The following is an 18,947-nucleotide window of genomic DNA, read 5'->3' on the forward strand; positions in this document are numbered from 1 at the left end:
TCTAAGCAATAGTATTAGCGGTGTGTATTAAATCATATTTATTGACTGTAGCACAGCTATTTCAAACATTGTTGAAGCTGTTTAGACCACAGAGCATAGACTTTCCAATCATTAAAATTTTTAAGAATAAAAATCAAAAGTATGTGTGTTATTGGGAGAAGATTCTTATGCCAAAAATCTAGACTAAAGAGCTTTATAATTAAGACCTAGATTTAGCCTTATACTTTTCTACTGAAAAAAAAATAGAAAAGTTGGTAACGTTTATAAGTCTCTCTCATTAAAATAGAAACAAAGTTCTTTCCCTGTTTGTCACAAAAAAAAATTTAAAGAAAATTATTGGAGAAACTGATATGAAGAATATTAAGCTATAATAATAATTAACTTTCAAAACATTTCTAAAGATGCAAGCAGTTTCTTTGTGTGAGCATTTCCATATTAAATGTCAAGGTTTCCACTTTAAATGTGAAGTCACATCTTCAGGGAAATGTAAACGATGTCCTCCAGATATGTGGGTTTTTTTTTTTTGTGGCTGTAATTTGATGCTGAGATAGATTTCAGTCTTGGTGCATGCCTGACCCACATCTAAAAAATGCCTTTGCCAATGGCGTGGTTGTGGAACCAGTTGGTCCTAACAGAAACATTCTAGGCTAGAGGGAAGAGGGAGGCACCTAAGAATTAGGAAGTAAAGAAAACTTGCAAGGCTCAGGGAGCACCTGAAAGTTACAAGATTCATAAGCCCCTCCCCAAAACTGTATAAGCTGTAACTGTTACTGGGAAAGGGGACTCCAAACTCAGTCAAGCTGCCTGCAAGTTCTGTGGATAGCTCCATGGACACAGCTGTCCTGAGGTGTCACCCAGGCTGGAGGGTCCTTTTGGTGACGTGACTACCTTGGACTCACCTACACTACTCCCGTACATACGCCCCACAAACTCTCTGCTTCGCTAAGCTAGACTTGAGAAGAACGGCTTCCTTCGTCTCTTGTCCATGCCATATGTGGATAAACATTTGCTCAGTCTACCCAGGAAAAGGCACACAATAGTGATTGGTCAAAGCTAATTGAACTGGGTGCAGTAGCTTGACCACAATTAAGAACTTACAGCATAGTTAGAAAAGGAAAAATAGAATTCTTTTTCTTCACCTAATGCAAGGTTCATGGCAAAGTACAGCATTGGAAAAAAAGATATATGAACAAAAGTATACCAATATATCCAACAAGTTTGACATGAAATAAGTGCAAACAATGTGTCAAGATGCCACATTTGGGGATGGTGTGTTCTGAATCCCATTGTAGAGCTTGACTTGAAAATGTAAATCTGACCATTCCAGTTATCTTCCTTTTTTATTACAACCAAAAAAAAAAAAAAAAAAAAAAAAAAAAAAACCGAGGCTGAGGCAGTCAATTGTTGAGAGAGTAGACAGGTCACGTAAAGACAGAAGCCAGGATTCTTGCTGCTCTATGTGTAAAACAAAGCATCGAGTCAAAGCTATGAGATGCAGGCCCAAGGCAAACTACGTGGAGAGAAAGCTGAGGTCAGGGAGGCCCTCTGTGGGACTGAACCACATCAATTTCCAGACTCTGAAATGAGAGCCTGCTGCCACCTTCTGCACTATGGATCCTGCCCTTTCCTGTCTGGTTCTTTATTCTTGCCTGTTTCCCTGTGTGTTTTCCCTTAAAACAAATGGTGCATTGCCCAAGATATTTTCTAAGTCATTCTTTTTACACTCAAAAAAGAAAACTCAAAATATATCATTTGGGCCTAGGGGAAAAGCTCAGCCAGTAAAGTGCTCTCTGTTTCAGGCATAAAAAAGTGAGTTTGATCTCCATGTTGATGACTCAGTGGTTAAGAGCACTTGTTGCTTTTGCAGAAGACCTGGGTTCAATTCTCAGCACCCATATAGTGGCTTATAGTCAGCTATAATTGTAGTTTAAGGGGATCTCTCACCATCCCTGAGCTCTGGCATACGCATGGCACATATACACACAGGCAGGCAAAACAGTCATACTTATAAAATAAAATAAATAAGTCTTTTATAAAGGAAGAAAGAAAGTCCTGGGTAGTGGCATATACTTGTAATCACAGTGATGGAGAAATGGAGTCGTGTGGATCCTTGTGACTCACTGATAATCTAGGTTAGACTACTTGTCATGTTTCAGACAAATGAGAGACCTTGTCTCAAAACAAACAAACAAACAAACAAAAAAAGATGTACAGCACCTTGGAAACAACACCCAAGATTACTCTCTGGTCTTTACACATGTGCACACATGTATATATTGACACATACACTATCTATTATATAGCTAACTATTATATAGATATCATATAAATATCTATTATAGTAATATCATATAATATAATTGTTATATTATATTATATTATTATATAGATATCCTTACATAACTATATATAAATATATAGATATCTATTATTTGTCTATATATATGTTAATATAGATATCTATATAATACATGTAGCTAACATATATCATATGATATTATATTATATATTTTATATATATATTAAATATGATATTATATGGATATCTATGATGTACTATTATATTAATTATACAAATTAATATGATGCATTAATTATATAAATATATGATGTATATTGTGTCTATATATAATATATTATATAGCTATATAGATATCTAATATAGTATAGATATATATTACTACCTAATATGTACTTCTATTATATAGATATTATATAGATATCTATTATATAGACTTTGTGTGTGTTTTGTGTGTGTGTGATTTTTATCCATGGAAAATATTTTTTATCTCTGCAATAGATTGTTTTCAGGGATACATTTAGCCAAATAATGTCTTTTTAAGTACTGAACAAACTAAAATCAATTGAATTTTACCTATTTTTACCCTGAAGTACAGACCTGAGAAAAATGTTAAGAGCAAACATGTGTTGCCAGTGATCTGCCTCTGTGGGGGAGAAGGAATAGGGAACAATGACTATGCATTTCTTGAACACCTACATTTAAGCTGAGTACTTCGGGGACAGGCCAGCTGGAGATGAGGAGATACATATGGCTTAATTTTCAACCAGCCAAGATATTTTATAGGGGAGTTCATCTAAATATTGAAATTTAAAACTAGCCCCCCTCCCATAAAAAACATGGTTTTTTTATTTTGTAGAATTAAAAGTAGATGATAAAATTAACTAACATATTTTGGGGGGAAAGACATACTGGGCTTGGATTGCTAGTTGAGAGACCCTAAATAAGATTCTGTGACTTTGTTTCCTCATCTGTAACATGACGTAGTTACAGGCGAGTTTTGAACAAAATGATCTGTGAAGAGTGCTCAGTACACAGAGTACTAAGGGGGTAGGAATCATTACCTCCTGAGAATCCCATTTCTATCATTCCAGCCACATTTTGAAGACACTATTTCCAAGAGTCACTTGTGGAAATATTAAAAGAAAATCAAAAAGCAAAATATATTCACAGAAGTGGTCCACACTGCCAGTGTGACATGAGGATGTTTGGGGTTAAATCTGTGGCTCTGGAGAACTGAAGTCCCGAGGGTTTGACTAGGAACGAAGCAGTCATATCATCATAGCGAAAAGTCTAATATCCACTCTAAGATCTATCATTCTGTAGAAAAACACTTCTAAATCTTATTTTTAAAATACAGTCAGGTGTACGAGGAGGCAGGGAGCTGAATGCTGAAACATGCACGGGCAGCCTGTATATGGCGGCTCTGTTGAACTTGTCCATATTGGGTTTCATGGTCTAAGTTGATAAGGATGACTGACCAGGTCTCTTCCTCAAGAGGGCACCAGATCTCATTACAGATGGTTATGAGCTGCCGTGTGGTAGATGGGAATTGAACTCAGAACCTTTGGAAGAGCAGGCAGTGCTCTTAACAGTTGAGCCATCTCTCCAGCCCAGGTGAACTGTAACACACCTCTAATCTCAGCACTCACTGGTAAAAGCAGGAGAATAAGGAGTTCAAAGACAACCTTGAACACATAGCAAGTTCAAGGCTAGGGAGATTACAAGAGACCCTGACTCAAAAAGAAGAAACAGAGAGAGAAAAAAAATAGAAAGGAAAGAAAGGGTGAGAAATGAAGGGAGGGAGATAAGGAAGGAGGAAGGGAGAAAGAGAAAGAAGGGTACAGACTAATAAAAATGACAAAGCAATTTTTAAATTTTGGTTTTTATTATTTTTTCATTCATTATTACTACTGCTGGCAATATACAAGCTTGCTTAATTAGATTGTCTCTAATTTCCCAAAATAAAGTCCCCTGTAGCAGAATATCAGCATCCCACCTACTCCTCATCCACTAGCTCACCGTGACCACAGGTCTCTACAGCTCTGTGACTTCCAGACTTTTAAAGAAGCCAAAGACTGGTCCACCTTGTGTGTTGGAAGAGAAAAGCTAGGAGAAAATACTCTTGGGAGTAGCTTTCAGAACAACCGGAAGTCTTAGGTCCCTCCCTCTCCAGCTACAACACAAAGGCAAATATTTTGTTCATCTTCTCAAATTTTTTCTGTGAACACACCCTTAATGGTTACTGAGTTAATAATATACCCTTATTGGCTGCCTTGTTTTCTCAGTATTACCCACTCCCTAATATTCCCAGGAACTCTCAAATAAACCAGCAGTCTTAAACCCTTGTCTCATGCTCTCTCCCAAATGGGACCCATATATTTGCAGAAACCTTTTCCCATGGAGCTATCTAAATTGTTCAAGAGAATGGTTAAAGCTCTCAAGCAGCCCTCCGTGCTGATTTTTCCTCTTCTTCCACGCAGATTTGCCAAACTGTCTGTCAAGATGTATCCTCTGAGCCTAAGACCTTAAAAGCCTCCAGTGGATCCACAATGAAAACACCAATGGTCTCTGCAAGAGGCAGCTTTGTTTATCACGGGTACTGCACTGTCCTGGGAGAGAGTGATGGATCTCTGTGGCAGTCTTTCATTTTGTCTCTCTAGTACATAGTGGCTGGGTTACCTTTGCTAAGGTATCAGTTTTCCCATGGTGAACAGCGCCAGGCAATTAGGTTCTTGCTCTCTCTACAAATTTCAGCAGGAGAACATAAAGCTCTATTTTTAACTGTGCAGAAAGGCGTTGCCATGGTAACATAACTAACTCCAAGAGCAATTTGATTGATTGATGTTGTTGTGGGATAGGAGGATGGATGTGAATGACAGTAGGGGAAAATTTCATACAGCTTTATCACTTTGGGCCAAGTTTATAGATTTTGGTTATTAAACAATAACAGCATGTAACAGCTACTATCATATGCAAAGGGAACCATGTGCCCCAAAACAAAATGATGAAGAAACTAATGAAATGACCATAGGGGAGTGAACTGGTCTCCTGACTTAAGAGATGTGTGTGTGTGTGTGTGTGTGTGTGTGTGTGTGTGTGTGTAATAAACAGAGATGAAAAATACATTTGTAGGCAGAGTGGAGCGTTCAGACACTTCACCCACTAGGCAAGAGATGGCAATCATCCTTGCTCTGAAGACATTTCACTTTAACCCTCATCTCATTTCAATTAATATTTCTCTTGAATTCCTTCACCCACAGCCCAGACTCTATATTCTTGCTCCAGTGAAGGTAAAGAAAAATCCAAGCACGGAAGGAATGGGTTATGATCCAAGGCAGGCAAAGGCATTTGAAAAGCCCTCTAGCTGCACAAGGAGAAAGTTCTAGAGGAACAGTCCTCCAGACAGTCAGGTACTGCTTCAGTCCTCCAAGGGATCTGCAGGTCAAAAATACAAGTATGACCCTATGTTGTAGAATATTATTTTAAGGTGTGTTACTTTTGCTTATGCTCTGAAACACTTGTTTAATGATGCAAGCAAGATGTGTTTGAGGGGCTGGAGAAATGGCTCAGTGGTTAAGAACCCTGGCTGCTCTTCTAGAGGACCTAGGTTCAATTACCAGCACCCACGTGGCAGCTCACAAAGATGTGTTTGATTAAACAAAATTCACTTGCGGTTCGGAGGTTGAGTCAGCAACTAGCTGACTGGAAGTTGTAGGGAGGAGCCAGGTGGAGAAGGGTTTATAAAGAGGAGCGAGAGCGGTGGTAGTCACACCTTTAATCCCAGCACTCAGGAGGCAGAGGCAGGCAGATCTCTGTGAGTTTGAGGCCAGCCTGGTCTACTAGAGCTAGTTTCAGGACAGGCTTCAAAGCTATAGAGAAACCCTGTCTCGGAAAACATAAAGGAAAGAAGGAAGGAAGAAAGAAAGGGAGGGAGGGATGGAGAAAGGGAGGGAGGAAGGAAAGAAAGCAAATTTCTTGGGAGATGGAGGAGGCAAGCTAGGTGAGCTGCTTGCTATTCTGCCTTTCTGGGAAGCAGGGTTCTATCTCAACCTTTGAATCTCAAATTCTTTAGTGGGACAGAGATTTAGGTAAATTCTTTTTGTAGTTTTTGTAAGAGTAGGTGCCTGAGGGAACAGAATTTCTTCAGGTGGCTCTTGCAGCCTAACTGCTGCTGGTAGCGGCAGAGTTGCAGTTACTAACTAGGATAGCCAGAGTTTAAAATGTAGACAATTAAAAATGAAGACAGCAACCCAGGCCTCTCAACACTCTGATAAGTTCCTGGATAAAATCCCGAAGAGCTTCTGCTTCAGCAAGTCATATCCATTTTGTTTGCTGTATTGCAAATAAAAAAAAAACTTTGAGAATCTATGAATTAATTTAAAAATAATAAACTCATCCTATAACAACAAAATAATATTTTAAAATGAAAGAGTTTGATTTTTCTGAAAACAAAAAGTATTTTAATAAATAACATTGCTTTCTGGTCCCTGACAGATTCTTGTTGATGGCGGATGTTAAAGTAGGAGGCCCCCACTGCTGCAGGGGTCTGGGCCAAACTGAGTGGCCTGCATTGCCACCTGGGGCAATGGTGATATCCAGACCCAGATGTTGCGGAGGATTGTGTCTGGGCCCATGGTTTGACCACAGTTGGAGTCTGTGTTGACGTCTGAGTCCCATATTGCCACCAAAGATCACATAGAAGCCCAGGGTTGGGGCCACAACCTGAGACCTTGGTGGTGTCTGTTGGCCATGCAGCCACCAGAACCATCCTGACCTGAGTGACTAGTGCTTCTACCCAGACCCAGGATGCTATCTGGGCCCAAGCTGCTCCTGCAGGCCATATCTGGGTCTACAGTTTAGCTGCAACTAGGATCTGTGTTGATGTTTGTGGCCTCTGTCAATTCAAGGAGCCGTAGGAAACATGCAAGATGAAATCAGAGGGCCATGCTGAACTGGCCCTGCTTTTCGCTGGCCCTGGGATACTATACCAGGCTCGGGATCACTGTCTCCTGCTTCCTTCTGATCTGGATGCAGAATTCTCGGCTACTTCTCCAACATCATGTCTGCCTGAGTGTTGAAATGCTTCCTGTCATGATGACAATGGACTACATCTCTGAAACTGGAAATTCTTTCTTTTATAACCGTTGCTGTGGTCATGGTGCCTCTGCCACCACAGACTACTGAGACTGACAGAAATGAGCCTGCAAACTGTAGAGCTCCTCCCCCAGGAGAAGCAGCTACTCAGCCAGCGGCCAGCAACAACAGGGTCAGAGCTTTAAAGTAGATGGCACAAAGGTCCTAAGAGACAGACAGCGTGGTAGGTTTCAGCCTCATTCAGGCACCAACTTGAAACAGAGGAAGTAAAAGAAAGCACTCTGGAAAGCTCAGAGAAGCCCCTTGAGGAAGTCAACGACACGGATAACTGTATGCTGTGAAAAAAAAAGTCTTGCTAGATCTAAGCACATTTGAGGTGCTCTCTTCATGAGAGTTGAAATCGTTGCTCAGGGCCGTATAAGACCAGCATCATTTCTACACCTGAGTCATGGTGTTTACATTGTTACTTCAACTAAAAGTTCAAGTTCTTTTCTCTTATTTCTCTCTTAAAAGATTTTCTTTGGGGCTGGAGAGGCAGCACAGGGTGAGGAGCACTGGTAATGCCCACAGTGGGCCGGGACCTCTTTCATCAATCATTAATCAAAACAATACCTCCACAGACTTTCTTACTGGCCAGTCTGATGAAGGCATCGTCTCAATTGTGGTTCCCTCTCCATAGATGACCCTAGTTTCTGTCAAGCTGGCAAAAACCCAAGCACCACACAGGGGTTCCAGGGATCACACAGTGGTATGGCTTGTATAGCGGGTGCCTTTACCCACTAAACCTCCCTGCCAGCCCCTGAAGCCTTATCCAACAGACTGCAAGCCTATGAGCCTTCTTTATCAAACAACCTAAGAGCAGCAATAACAAGGTACTGCCAAGACCTATTTCACCCCAACTTCCTGCCATCTCAAAAACCCTTTATGATGTATGCATCTCTGGTATCCCTGCTCTTCATGAGTCAATAACTATTGACAAGAAATGGAAATAATCACATACAACATGGTACCTGGATTATCGTCTAAGAAAAATGCAGAATGTAGGTGAACTTCTCTGTGCGGGTGCATGTGTCCAGGTGTGAGCATGCATGTGGAGGCCAGAGTTCATCCTGTTGAATTCAGGAGGCTTCTGCTTGTTTTTTCGGTTTGGTTTGGTTTTTCCGTTTGTTTGTTTTTGCTGTTGTTATTGATGTTATTGTTTGTTTTTCAAGACAGGGTTTCTCTGTAGCTTTGGAGTCTATCCTGGAACTCTCTCTGTAGAACTCTCTGGCCTTGAGCTCATAGAGATCTTCCTGCGATCTTCCTGCCTCTGTCTCCTGTGCATCACCACCGCCTGGCTTGCTTTTTTTTTTTTTTTTTTTTTTTTTTGAAACAAGGTCTCTCACTGAAACTCAGTATGTAGCTTAGGCTGCCTGGCAAGCAAGCCACTCCAACACTGGGATTACCAGTGAGCATACGTGACTTTTTTCTTTATGTAGACTCTGAGATGAAGCTTGGATGCTGTGCAAGCACTGGGTCCTCTCCAGTTCGGTCTTTAATCAAACAGTCCTTAAGCACAAAAGTGCTGGCACCTTGTGGGTCAGCAGATGAGAAACACCTGGGTCCTCACAGTCCGGGCTGCCTGTAATACCCACATTCCCCTCCCAGTGCCACAAGGCCCCAGGAAATTGGGTGTCAATATGATGAGCAAGTATATGGTGGTGAAACTGAAGAGAAAGAGGCAGAAGGTTTCATGTGCTGTGGGAAGAAACAGCTCTGAAGAAGGGAGAGCTGTACGGAATGGGCTGATGTTGATGGCCTGCCACCCAGAACCAGAGCGACATCTGGGCCTAGGCTGCTGCTTACGGCCATATCTGGTTCTGCAATAGCCAGAGTCTATGTTGATGGCCCCATGTTGCCACCAAGGCCACAGGGGGTGTGGGCCACTACCTGGGGCTATTGTGGTATCTATTGGTCATGATGCCACCAGAGCCGCGTGGATCTGAGTGGCCTATGTAGCCACCCGGGGAACATGATGACATCAGGCCTGGGTTATGTCTGGATCCATGCCCCTGTAGCAGTCAGGATCTGTGTTGATATCCAAGGCTTCAGTAACCACAGAAGGCCATGCGAATGACTAGGTTCTGGTCAAACACCTGAGTCCGTGTTGCTCTCCAGGGACCAGGCTTCTGCTGGAGCCTTGCTAATCTGAATGGCTTGTGCTGCCACCCAGGGCTCTGGTTACACCCGAGCCAAGGTTGTGACAAGGGGCGTGTCTGAGTCCATGACCCTACTGCAGCCAGGGTGGGTCTGAGTAAATATACATGACTCCTGATACCATTGAAGGCCGTGCTGCAGCCAGGGGTCTGGACCACCTCCTGGGGCCATGTGTGTGTGTGTCTGAAGGCCACTCTGCTCTGAGGGCCTTGCCAATCTGGGTGGGCTGTGCTGCCACCTGGGGCCATGATAACATCCAAGCCTGGGCTGCTGCATGGGATCATGTCAGGGTCTGTGGTCCTACCACAGACAGGGTCTGTTATGTCCATGGTGTCATCTGGACCAGGACTGCTACCAAGGGCCACATCTAGGTTCATGGACCTTTCACAGCCAGGGTCTATGTTGATGTCCGTGGCTCCAGGTAACATCGAAGGCAAGGTAAACGCCAGGCCAGGCTGCTGCTGGGGACCACGTTGGTATCCGAGAGTCACACTTCTGTGGAGGCCATGCCAATGTGGGTGACCTGCACTGCTTTCTGGGGCCATTATGATATCTGAGCCTTGGCTGCTGACTAGGACCATGTCTGGGCCCATGGCCCTATCACACTCATGGTCTGTAATGTCCATGGTCCATGGTGTCACCAAAGGTGTCTAGGCCTCATCTTGTGACCATGTTGGTACCCAAGAGTTATGCCACCACTGGGACCATGGTGTCATGTGGGCCAGGGCTGCTGCTGAGAGTCATGTCTGGATCGGTGACCCAACAGCAGCCAGGGTCTGGGCTGATGTCCATGGCTCATGTTGCCATAGAGGGTCATAGGAAGTATGTGTGTTGAAATCCAAGATCTATGTTGAGCCATCCCTGCCCCTCACTGGCCCTGGGATAGCTGGCCCTGCTCCTCGCTAGACACTATAGCATGAGAGCTGGCACCCCCTCGCCATGTGAGAGCTGACCCCAGGACTTGGGAGAGATAGTCCCACCCCACATCATAGGCATGGGAGAGCTGTCCCCAGTGGCATGGGCCTAGGAGAACTGGCCCTGCCTCTCATCTGAGGAGGCGGCCCCAATGGCCCAGACTGACCAGCTCAACTGCCACCCAGACAGACATCCTGGGCCTTGGGCTGTCCCACCCCTAACAGCTGCCCCATCTTTGACCTGCTGGAGTGTGCAAAGGGGACTGGACCTGCAGAACAGTAACCACAGAATCTCCATGACTTGGAGCAGCAACAGGATTCTGAGAGAAGTTTCGATGAGGGCCCAGTCGAATGATGATCATGTGCCAGAAACCAGAGGCCTTAAACCTGACCAATGATTCATTGCAATGAACATTTTGTGGATGGCTCTGATTGGACAAAAGGGGTACCCTGCACGACACGCCGCAGCTCCTGATACCACCAAAATGAATGAAGAGGTGTTGGAAAGATGAAGGAGAGGTCGGTTGGGTTTTTTTTTTTATTGTTTTGTTTGTAATTAATTTGGAGACAGAGCAGTATAAGTGAGGGGTAGGTAAGAAGGGACTGGGAGGTGAGCGGGATTGGGGTGCACAATATGAAATTTCCAAAGAATCAATAATTATGTTTAAAATTTTTAAAAGAGCTAATGTGTTAATGTGCTGATATCATGCTGAAGTCAAATAACTGCCAAAATTATATTTGCTAGACCTAAATCGTTCTTAATTGAGCATTGACTGTGTACCATGCACACAACCAGTTCTTTCCCAGGGTATCAGCTCTTTCAGTTCCTAGCAGCAACCGTGCATGACAGATTTTATTAACTCTCTTTTCCAGATGAGGAGACTGAAACCCCAGGGGTTTAAATATACCTCTTTATGGAGTCGCAGCCCGTAAATGGAAACTCACATCTGTCTGATTGTTCTATTCCTTACAATGATCTTATTTCACTGGAACATTACAGTCCCACTGCTTGTACATAACTTGGAATTATTAGATTTTTTTTTCATTTTGGTATAAACCTTTTCAGATTCCATTTGTCACCTCAGGCAGAAAACTGCCACATGGAGATGATGCCTCGTCCCAGGAATGTGTTTCTTACATCAGAAGTAATACCAATTTATCTGCTTTTATATTTCATGGGTGTCTCTCCTCCCATCAAAGCTCTCCCAAGCAATGGGAGCATCTCACGTGGCATTTTCAAGCTAGTTTGCGTGATAGCCCAGCCACTAATTTCGACCTCTCTCCTCTTTCTTTTTTGTTTTCATTTTCATTTTGTTTTAAAGTAATAGTGAAGCGGCTTAGCTATTTATTGCTTTCAAGGTGCAATGGGAATTCTATAGTTTGCTCAGAAGGAAGCAGAAGATGAAGGAAAACACATGTGCCATTTTCTGCATTTGACTGACTAGTACTCCCCAGCATCAGGCTCTGTGTTAACAGGGAACTCACCGCTACAGAGCTGAAGGGCAGAAAGCAGTATGGAAGGGAAGAAGGACAGCTCTCTCATAGAGGACTACTGTTGTGTCTGGGCCATGGGGTATCAGTAGGTCCACCAGAGACCTGTCCAGTGACCTCTCACTCAATCTCCTTGACACCTGATGACCTCCAGTCACCGACTAGCACTCACTCTTCTTGAGGCCCTGTTTCTGGCAGCGTCCTGGTGAGTTTTATTGTTACCTTGATGTAACTAGGAAGAGGGAACTTCAATTGAGGAATTGCCTCCATCAGATTGGTCTGTGGGCATCTCCGTGGGGCACAGATATTGTTAATTGATGAGGAAGGGCCTATCACACTGCAGGTGGTACCATCCCTGTATTGTATCCTAAAGCTAACTGAGGAGAAAGAATAGATCAACCAGTAAACAGCATTCTTCCTTGGTCTCAGCTTTGGTTTCTACTTCCAGGTTCCCACCTTGAGTGCCTGTCTTGGCTTCCTATGATGGTCAACTGTAACCTGTCAAATGAAATATGCCTTTTCCTCCTCGAGCTGTGTTTGATCACAGTGTTGTATCATAGCACTGTAAATGCAAACTTGGGGCAAGCCATCTCCACAAAATCACTCTATGGTATAATACACATAGGTTATGTTGGAAATACACATCTTTGACTTCTACAGTCTAGCAGTGCATGCTACTCTATAGGCATCTGATTTTCCTTATTCTGTCATCAGATAACCTAGCTACCACAGTCCTCTGGATTATAGACTTTCTCAGGACCTCCAAAGTCCACAGTCTCGAGAGCTATGATACCCTCAACTCAAGTCTTCTGTTCTATAAGGCAAGTGTCATTAGCTGCTACCTAATAAGGATATTCTTTCAAGGTAGTGTCAGTTAGGCATTGCTAAATAACAAACCAAGAACTGTGTGTTTAAATAAAGCATCATTACGGAGGGGCACATGTCTACAGCTAAGACCGATTTCCTTACTCTGTCAGCTGGTCTAGTCCGGGTTAACAGACCTCAGCTGACAGCTGATCGGTCAAAGACATTCAGCTCTCATATGTAGCAGCTGACTGACTCCTGATTGAGGTGGGGATGTGACCAGTCAATGTGGTTCTCATCACTCAGCAGGCAAGTTGGGGCTTGATCACATGGCAGAAGCAAGAGTCCAAGGAACAGGAATGAAACCGTGAAGTCGAGACCTAACAGTAAGGCAGCCATTCCCATTATATTCTATTCAGAGCAAAGCAAAACATAAGGCTAGATTGTGAGGATATTCCAAAATAAACTTCACCATTTCTGGGAGTAGCTGCATAGTCACACAGCACGGACAATTCCCTAGTCTTTGTCTTTATAGTTAGCTCTAATTCACATGAGTTCCACTTATTCCCTATCTCTGTAAAAACATGAAGATATTTACACATAAGAAAAGCTTCCCTAGCACTAATTTTGTTTTGTTTCTTTTGTTTTGTTATGTTTCCCCCTCTTACACCCATGCTGCCGAGATACCTGAAATCACACAGCAAATCTGCTGCATTCCTAACTCCCAACCAACCATACATCCCGTCAAATCTCACCTTGCTATTTTAGGGAGTTTTCTTCATTCCTCTTGAATTCCTCAGAGTTCTTGGTCAAACAACCTGAGAAAACAATTCAAGCCATTTCCTGTCAGAAAGTCCAGAAAGCCTGGATCCAGCCAAAACTGAATGTTCTTAGTCAAACCAACAGTTCTCGTCACACTCAGAAGAGAGCTCAGATCCACGAGAAGGAATTCAAATCTGCATTCGTTCTCTCTGCAGTTTGTGGCAGGAAGATCATGACCGTTGTTAAAAGAGGCTCTCCTCATGCAGCTCAGATGCATGATGCCAAGTCAGTCCTGCAGCCCTCTGGGGTTATAACCCTGAAATAATTTAGAGAGCAAAGAACGGAAGAGGAAATCAACATGACAGTCCAAGAATAAATCAAAAGGAGAAAACCAGGAAAAGAAAAATGTAAAGAAATTAGCCAGTGGCAAAATTTATTTTGGTGGGGTGGGTGGAACATGTTGGAATAGGAGAGAGGGAAAAGAAGTGGGACGAATCCCTGGTGTGTTTCCAACTCTTTCTTAGGACTGAAAAGGCTATTGCCTATTTGGCAGATCTCTTTTAAAGGATTCTTTTCATTCCAGTCCCAACAGGGAGAGATTTAAAGGGTAAGGCTGACTGATCAATTGGGAAGCTAAGCAATAGCTGATGGCTTCCAGGGAGCCATTTCCACCTCCCTTCAAAGGGGATCAGTTACGATTCTATCACCACAAAGATGCATCCCAAGACCCACACCTCACTGAAAGGCTCTTCCCGGAGTTCTACTTCAAGCCTCCTAAAAAACCACAGTTGCTGGCCTGGATCTTAGGGATTGCTCTGGTACACAAATACAAGCCCACAAATCACATTATATGTTTTTGGAACCTTGTTGGCTCCTGCTTCTGAATCTTCTCCATATGGAAACCACCGCTCTCCCACACTGTGTGTGAACTTCTTTCATTGAAGCTTTCAGACCAAGGAAAGCTTTGTGCTCATTCACAGGCTGAACAGTTTTTGAATAAGACATAAAGATAAGATGAAAAAATGAAAGAAAAAACCTGAATGGTTGATGGGAAATTTATAATTGTTTCCAAATCTGTGAGGTAACTGGGGTCTCAGAATTGCCAAGTATGAGGTCCGAGGGAAGAGTCAGAAGGTATGTGCTGGGAGACTTCCAGAATAAGTTGCTATGAACTGGTGATTTACAATAACAAAAATTTGTTCTCTTCTAGTCCTAGAGACAAGAGTCCATGCTCACTCTGAAACCTTAGAGCCGTTCCTCACATCCTCTAGCTTCGAGTAGTTGCCAACAATCCTTGGTGTTATTGACTTGTGACAGAGAAACTCTGTCTCTGGCTTCATCTTTGCATGGCCTTCTTTCATAGATGTCTGTGTCTTTGTGTCCAGAGTCCCCTTATTAAAAGTGCATACATCATGCTGAACTGAGAACCCACCCTAATCAGTACAGCCTTGTCCTAAGCTGATCACATCAGCAAAGACCCAATTCCCCAGGTTAGGGATAAATGTGAATTTTTGATGGACAGTGTTCAACTTGATACGGGAGTGACTAGCGTTCCACTAGTCTTTATAATTGGGATAGGAGGAGGAAAAGAAGGAGGGAGAAGAGGCAATATGGTGGTAAAAGACTGAGTTGTGAACCAATGATATAGTATCTCCATTGTACTGGGCACTTTAAAAAAAAAAAACAAAGAAGTCTTGTTTTCCTTGGTAGTATTCACTGGGCCCGTGAACTCTTAGGTAGTTATGAGAAAGGTTCACAAGTCGACGAGCAAACACCTTGAATAGCTATGTACACATGAGCATTTCCTGTATGTTCAGCTTATGTCTGACATGACAAAAAAGTGGACAAATCAGACGGAAACCTAGTGGGTAAGGTAATAACTGAAATGCTTTAAGGAAAATGGAGTGGATCTGGTGATAACAATACTGTGGGTTAAAGGAGCAGGAAATCAGAGCCTAGAGGGTGATACTTGGGAGAGGGTGTCTGCTGTGAGACCCTCACTGACGAGACGGCAGCCGACCTGTGGTGACAAGTTCATAATGACACATAAGAGAAAAACGATGCTTAATCTGGTAATAGGTACCAAGGCTGTGGACAAAATCGATCTTGCTGTTGTCTAGAACCCGCAATCAAACCGTTATGAACAAAGTGTCAGGAGCAAAGGGTGAGACAAGTGGCGGAGATCAGATCAAGAGGAGCCCTGGACCCTGAAAGCTACAATAAAAACTAACCTGGACAGATATTCCCACTGATGCAATAGTATCAGAAATATTATAGAGTAACCAACTGTTTCTGGGTCCTAACAGCTCCCTCAGGGGAGGGCTGAGAAGGCACAGAGTTAATGGCATAGACAGGAGGAGGAGTCAGGTAAAAGGCAAACAGCAATGGAGAGAGACTTATATACCCCCCTCCCAGAACCCAGGCTACGTCCTGATCCAGTGACAATGCATGGTTGTCCCTCATTGGCTAGATTAGAACCTCTGAAAGCACCTATTGCTAGGCCCTCAGATGAACTCCAGGTTGGCTCATCTCTTAACCTACACTATGAAGTGACTTGATGGGGAGAAGGAGGCCGAGAAGGAGAAGGAAGAGGAGGAGGAGGAGGAGGAGGAGGAGGAAGAGGAAGAACAACAACAACAACAAGAACAACAACAAGAAGAACAAGAACAAGAAGAACGAGAAGGAGGAGGAGAAGAAGAAGAAGAAGAAGAAGAAGAAGAAGAAGAAGAAGAAGAAGAAGAAGAAGAAGAAGAAGAAGAAGAGAACTTGATTGAGTGGAGGAAAGTGGAGGAGTCAAGGAGAAGATGGGGCAGAGGAAATAAATATTATCAAAATACATTGTATGAAATCCTCAAATAATTAATTAAAAAGTCAGACTTGACTCTGAGAGTTACAATAAGCCACAGGATGGTACTAAGCAGAGTCGCATGACCTGACTAAGAATTTCATCAGCTCATGGTGACTTCTATGTCAAGAATATACTCCCTCCTTACCCTTCAACCATTACCGCCTGTAACAAATGAGGGAGCTGGCCCTCCCCCTTACCAGCTGCAGCACTCAGGAAAGTGGGCCCTGCACCTCGCCTGAGCAGCACAGTAGAGCTGACCCTACTAATGGGGTGTGGGTGAAGTGCCCACAAACATGAGTGTGGGAGATCTGGCCCTGTCCATCTTTGGTGAGGGAGAATGGTCTGTATTCTGTCAAGTATATTTTAAATAAATGCTGATTGGCCAGTAGCCAGGCAGGAAGTATAGGCAGAACAACTAGACAGGAAATAGAGGCAGGTCAATGAGAACAGGAGAAATCTGAGAAAAAGGAAGCCTTTTCTTCTGCTGTGTGAGCCTGCCACAGAAGAAGCAAGATGTGACCACCTCACTGAAGAAGGTACTGAGCCATGTGGCTAACAGACAAGAATAATGGGTTAATATAAATTATAAGAGTTAATAAGAAGTCTGAGCTAATGGACCAATCAGTTTATAGTTAATGTAGACCTCTCTGTGATTTCTTTGGGACTTAATGATTGTGGGAACCGGGCAGGACAGAAACCTCCGACAACACATCATCTGCCATATGGTGGTGTGGCAGGTGGGAGACCTGACCCTGAGATCATAAAAGAGGGAGAGCAGTTCCTACCCCTCACCAGTTGTTGCACTCGGCAGAGTGGCCCCTGAACCTCATCTGGGCAGCACAGCAGAGCTGACCCTGACAGTCCAGGTATGGAAGAACCAACCCTAAGGACATGAAAGAGGGAGAACTGGCCCCACTCCTTTCTCATCACTGCAAGGGGTGAACTAGAAGGCAACACTGAAGAGTTCACCCTGGTGGTGAGGTCAAGGGAGAGTTGATGTGCTTACCAATCTTGCAAGTACCCAGACTCAGAACCAGGGTTAGGAGTTGGCGCAACCCAATATCCACCCCATCTGTGATCTCCTGGAGCATGTGAAGAGGCTGATCCTGCAAACCTAAAGTTGCAGGATCTCCACAACATAGGGCAACATCAGATATCCAAGAGGAGTCCCAGTGAGGGCCCAGCATCCTTAGGGTAGCAGAAACCTCTCCCCCTCCCCCTCCTTCTCCAAGCCAAAGAGCAGTCAGGATTCCCTACCCTTCGGGAAGTCCAAGGTCCTCCCCATTCCCCCAGGTCCAGGAAGGTGAGCATCCAAGCAGACAAGGCTCCCACAAAGTCAGTCCATGCAGTAGAATCAAAGCCCAGCGCCATTGTCCTTGGCTTCTCCATCAGCCTCCACCATCAGCCACATTCAGAGAGTCCAGTTTGATCACATGCTCCATCAGTCCCAGTCCAGCTGGCCTTGGTGATCTCCCATTAGATCTGTCCCACCGTTTCAATGGGTGAACGCACCCCTCACGGTCCTGACTTCCTTGCTCATGTTCTCCCTCCTCCTGCTCCTCATTAGGACCTTGGGAGCTCAGTCCAGTGCTCCAATGTGGGTCTCTGTCTCTATCTCCATCCATCACCAGATGAAGGTTCTATGGTAATATGTAAGATATTCATCAGTTCCACGTGTTTTCAAAGGTGTGAAAGCTTAAATGCTCGGCATGTGACCGCTGTAGGAAAGTATCCTATTGCTCACACCAGAGAAGCTTTCATATGTGTGAATCTGTATTCTAGAATCATCACCAAGAGAGCTGAAACTGAGTGTCCCCGTGCAGTTGCCGACAATCACTCCTAGGAACGCCAATGTTCTACCTACCTTCTATCTATGTTTGAAAAGTTGAAATTCAAGACATCATGAACCAGCACAAAATCAGAGGAGGTATTTATTTTAGTTAAATCTATCTCAGAAAGGCATCTGTAGCATCTATGTCTCTGTCTAAGTATCTATGCTCACGCTCTAGGAAAGATTATCCTATTCATTTGTGAGAAGCTAACAAAAGCTTATTCAAACGATCCTTAAAGCATTAGGAGGCAGATTATTATTAATGTCAGGAGAAGCTAGCGTGCAGCCCCAGTCCTATTAAACCAGACAGAACATGTTCTTCTTTGCAAATGGTAAGATGTACTGTATTGCCTTGTCCCCTTGTGAATTTGTTCCCACCAAGAAACCTCAGCAGCACTCCTGTAAAATCCATTCCTTTATAACCAACAGACTGTTCCACTCTCCAGATTGCAAGAAAGACTTCAAAATGGGTCGTTTGGAGTAGAATGGGTTTCCTGAAAAGGAAATTAGAATGGTTGCTTCGAGCATTGAAAGCTTGCGTTTATCCAGGGAACAGGAACTTCTTTTTCCCTGGAATAATCAATTTTACTGTTACATTGAAAGAAAGAGAGAGTAGGGGAAGGAAGAAGGAAAGAAGGAAGGAGAAAAAAAAGCAAGCAAGGAAGAAAGAGAGGGAGGGAGGAAGGGAGGGAGAAAGGGAGGGAG

Source organism: Myodes glareolus, chromosome 19, assembly GCF_982192425.1.
Source record: "Myodes glareolus chromosome 19, mMyoGla1.1, whole genome shotgun sequence".
NCBI classification, from domain to species: domain Eukaryota; kingdom Metazoa; phylum Chordata; class Mammalia; order Rodentia; family Cricetidae; genus Myodes; species Myodes glareolus.